This window comes from Panthera onca, chromosome E3 (genome assembly GCF_046562875.1).
Source record: "Panthera onca isolate mPanOnc1 chromosome E3, mPanOnc1 haplotype 2, whole genome shotgun sequence".
NCBI classification, from domain to species: domain Eukaryota; kingdom Metazoa; phylum Chordata; class Mammalia; order Carnivora; family Felidae; genus Panthera; species Panthera onca.
In genome coordinates this window covers 245,558-249,920 of record NC_138354.1, presented here as the reverse complement: position 1 = coordinate 249,920, position 4,363 = coordinate 245,558, and positions in this window count along the sequence as shown.

Sequence of the window (4,363 nt, the reverse complement as noted above, 5' to 3'; positions counted from 1 at the left end):
GCAGGGGTCGGGGTTCTGGGGGCGGGGGTAGGAGGGAAGGGGATGGGGCAGGTGGGGAGTGTACTGGCAAGAGCAGGCAGGGCTGGAGACTGGGGGCAAGGGCCGTGACTGTCTGGAGGGTGTCAGGTGTGCCGAGGTGCTGCTCCCTCCCTGAGACTCATAGCCAGCAGACGGGCTGGGTAAAACGAAGGTGTCTACAGAATACCTACGTGCCACACTTATTCTGCAAGGTGGGTGGGCCCGCTCACCCTCACAAAGCCTAGCGTTTCCTGGGGCATCGAGCTGTGCTCCGTCAGCTTCAAACAGGAGCAAAGTCGAGTGTGTTTGGAATGAGAGAGAGAGCTCTTGGGCCCCACAGCTGCTCCTGAGAGAAGGGCGGGGAGGTCGGACCGAGGCCCAGCTTGCAGCATTCCAGGAGCGTCTCCATCCCACTGGGCTGGCTGCTCCCCACTCTGGAGCCATGTGACTGGCCAAGCTGTTGAGCCACCCCAGCCAGGGTGTCCCATCGGTGATGGGGTGGCAGCACCCCTCTGCGTGTGGGTCCTGAGGCCCCAAAGCCCCTCGGCTGTGGCACGGCCAGCACACTCTGAGGCTCTTGGCTCTCGGCCCAGGTCCCCTCCTCACTTCCTCCCACTCTGTCACCCAGGCAGCTCAGTGGGACCACTGGACAACCCCATGGGGTCTGCGGGGCCTCCTTTAGAGATGGCCAGGCTGGGCCGAGCGGAGGGCTGCACGGGGCAAGCAGAGCATGGGGCCCCTCTCACTCTCCCTGACCGGGGCGGAGCTGCTGTGTGGCTCTCCGTGCCCCTTCCCAGTGACGGGTCTGGCTGGGACAGGGAAGCTCGCCTCGCCTGGGTCTCAGACTTTCAGCGCTGAAGAAGACAAGGGCAGTGTAAGGAGAGTGGAAGGCCCCTAACTCATGCTGGGGAGTCAGGACAGGCTTCTTGGGGGAAGAAGGAACATTGAGATAGTCCTGGTGGATGAGGCAGGGTGGGGGCTGGGCCCGGAGGGAGCCGGGAGAGCCCTGTGAGGGCCACTGAGTGGGGGAGGGGTGGGGTGCCGTCTGGAGAAGCCTCCGGGTGTGGAGGGGAGTAGAGGTGGCAAGGAGCTGAGCGCGGGGCTGGGCCAAGGAGCGGCCACGAGGTGGAGGGGAGACTAAGTCAGGCAGGTCCTGGGGAGACTTCAGGTCGGGGTGGAAGGGGATGATGTTGACGGGAAGAGGGGCGTGGCTCCTCGGCCAGAGCTGGAAGTTGTGCCGAGACCCGGAACCTGAAATGGAAGAGGCCTGCCGGGTGCCCTCTGCCGCTGCCTTCTCCCCGCGGTGCCCGCCCCAGCCCCAGCCCTGGACCAGCGGACTATGGCTGTTTACGAGGCTGCAGTGTCCCCTGCCAGACAGCAGTGTATTTCTCGTCAGTGCCACGAAGCCATGTGACTTTGAAGCGGATGAAATGTGCGCTTTCCCCAAGCGTGACCCAGAGGATGTGAAGCTCATGCCGGAGGCAGTTCTAAAATTGGACGGGTAACTGCTGCTTCTGCTTCCTGTGATGGTTTTTGTAAGATCACACCACACTCACTCCTTCACAGAAAACAACCAGAAAATCTGTACAGAGTGCAAACAGGAGCCTCGTGAGGGTACTGAGGAGCAAACGGCGCAGAAGAGAACGCTCCTTTCCACCTCCAGCTGGGCCACGCGCAGGGGCCACATGCAGCTGGGCCGTGCGGGAGCCAGTCTGAGGGGAAAGCCGGCCTTGGTGGCCTGGAGAATGAGATCAACACGGCTGACGGAGCTTGGCCACTGCGGTTTGGGGAAGAAATGTACAGGGAACCTGCACCCCTGCCTGCCCACCTTCCCGACTGACCGGACCACATGCAGACAGCATTCCGGAAGCAACCGGGCAAGGACAAGACCTGAACGGAGGCTGGAGCTGCGGCCCCAGGGACCTGGGTTAGCGCAGCTGACATCACCACCCGCTGAACCAAATGAGACACAGCACCGGCAAAAAATAACAGAATCCAGAACCGCCTCCAGACCACATTCACCATGTGGACACGATTCAAAATCGCCACCCGACATGCAAAAGACTAAGTCAGTGGGACATATTCCTCAGAGAAAGGAACGTGAACGAAGAGAGAGCCCAGGGTGCCCCAGGGTGAGGACAGCAGGTGGGGCTTGTACTTCATGCACCACGACTCTCGGCGGCTAGCTGCAGAGACGTTGGCCTTATGTCCCCTTGACAAGTGACACTGTAGGACTTGCACCGGGACCTTCTTTGTCCCTGGGTCAGAAATCTATTTCATCTCATAATAACACAGCTACTACAGCTCTTTCAGTTAGCGTTAGTGGTAGGGTTCTCCAGTCTCTTTTAATTTTTTTAATATTTATTTATTTATTTGAGGGAGGGGCAGAGAGAGAGAGAGGGAGAGAGAGAGACTCCCAAGCAGGCTCCACACTGAGTGTGGAGTCCAACATGGGGCTCGATCCCACAACCCTGCGATCATGACCTGAGCTGAAATCAAGAGTCAGACTCTTAACCGACTGAGCCACCAGGAGCCCCTTATTTGTGTCTTTCTATTTAAAGTGGATATGGGGCAGGCAGAACATAGCTGAGTCTTGCTTTCTTACTCAGTCTCACAAATTATGCCTTTCGATTGGGGTTTGTAGAGCATTTTCATCTAATGCTACTGTTGAGTAGAGTCGGCCTTAAATCTATGATCTTGCTATTTTTTGTTATTGTCCATCTGGTTTTCATTTCCCTTTTCCTCTTAATCTGCCTTCTTTTGAATAACTTGAGCATTTTTTATGATTCCATTTAATCATATCTTTCCTGGTTCCCTGTAATTGTGTGTGTGTGTGTGTGTGTGCGCGCGCTCACACGCGTGCTGCAGGGTTTGTAATGCACAGCTTTAACTTATCACTGCCCATTTTCACGTAATATCACTCCCCCTTGATGACAGTTTGGTAACCTCACAGCGCCACAGCTCCCTCCCTTGCCTGTGGCCTCAGTGGTGCTATCCCCGTGCATTTTGTCCTTCCTCTGTTAGACGCCCCCCAAGAATGCACCTCTTTCATCACATCAGGTCTCTGTGCAGCATCATCTTCTTTCTGCCTGGAGGACTTTCTTTTTTTTTTTTTTTATGTTTTATTTATTTTTGAGAGAGACAGAGACAGATCAGTGCGCAAGCCAGGGAGGAGAAGAGAGAGAGGGAGACACAGAATCCGAAGCAGGCTCCAGGCTCTGAGCTGTCAGCACAAAGCCCAATGCGGGTCTCGAACTCATGAATCGTGAGATCGTGACCTGAGCCGAAGTTGGATGCTTAACCGACTGAGCCACCCAGGCGCCCCTGAAGGACTTTCTTTAACATCTCTTAGTGTTGATATGCTGGTGATGATGAATTATTTTAGATTCTGTAGGTCTGAGAAAGTTGTTTTACCTTCTTCACACCATTTGTTGCTGGGCATAGAATCATGAATCAACACTTTTCTCTCAGTGCTTTGCGGGCCTTGGTCCCCTCCCCCTGTTGCCCGATTTCCAATAAGGAATCTGCCTCACCTTTCCCTCCTTCTCCTGTGGGTAGCATGTGTCTTTATCTGATCTTAAGATTATCTTGTTATAATCCTCTATAAGCAATTTAGTTATGATGTGCCTCCTTCAGGCCTCTTCGACTCAGGGTTCATTAAGCATCTTGGACATGCAGGTTTACAGTTTTTTAAAAATCAAATATGGGAGATTTTCAGTCATTATTTCGTCAAATATTTTGTCCTGTTGTCTTCTTTTCTTTCTCTTTCTGGGACTCTGATGACATGTATTTTAGGCCATTTGAAGACATCCCCCAGTTAACTTTCTGCTCATTTTCTCTGGTCTGTTTTCTCTCCGTATTTCATTTTGGATGGTTTCTATTAAATGTATTCAAGTCCATTAACTTTCTCTTTCTCAGTGCCTGATCTGCTCTTAATCTCATCTGGTGAATTTTCTTCACAGACCCTGTAGGATTCGTCCCTCAAAGTCTGACTTAGGTCTTTTTCATTTCTTCCCTGTCTCCGCTGAGCATCATCCATGTTCTCATAGCTTCTGGAGCACGGGATACGGTGACAGCAATGACATTCCGTCTTTGTCCCTGAGTTACTTCATCTGCCATTTGTGTGTCGGTTTCAACCAATGACTTTTCTCATCACGTGATGTGTTTGCCTGCTGTTTTCTGTACCAGGTGATTTCCCTTTGGCTGATAGACATTGCATATTTTCTTCGTTGGCTCCTGGACGGTTTTGTATTCCTGAAACCATTCTTGAGCTTTATTCCTGGGATAGAGTTGTGTGACTTTGAACAACTTGTACATTTATGTTTGATTTTAAGCACTGTGAGAT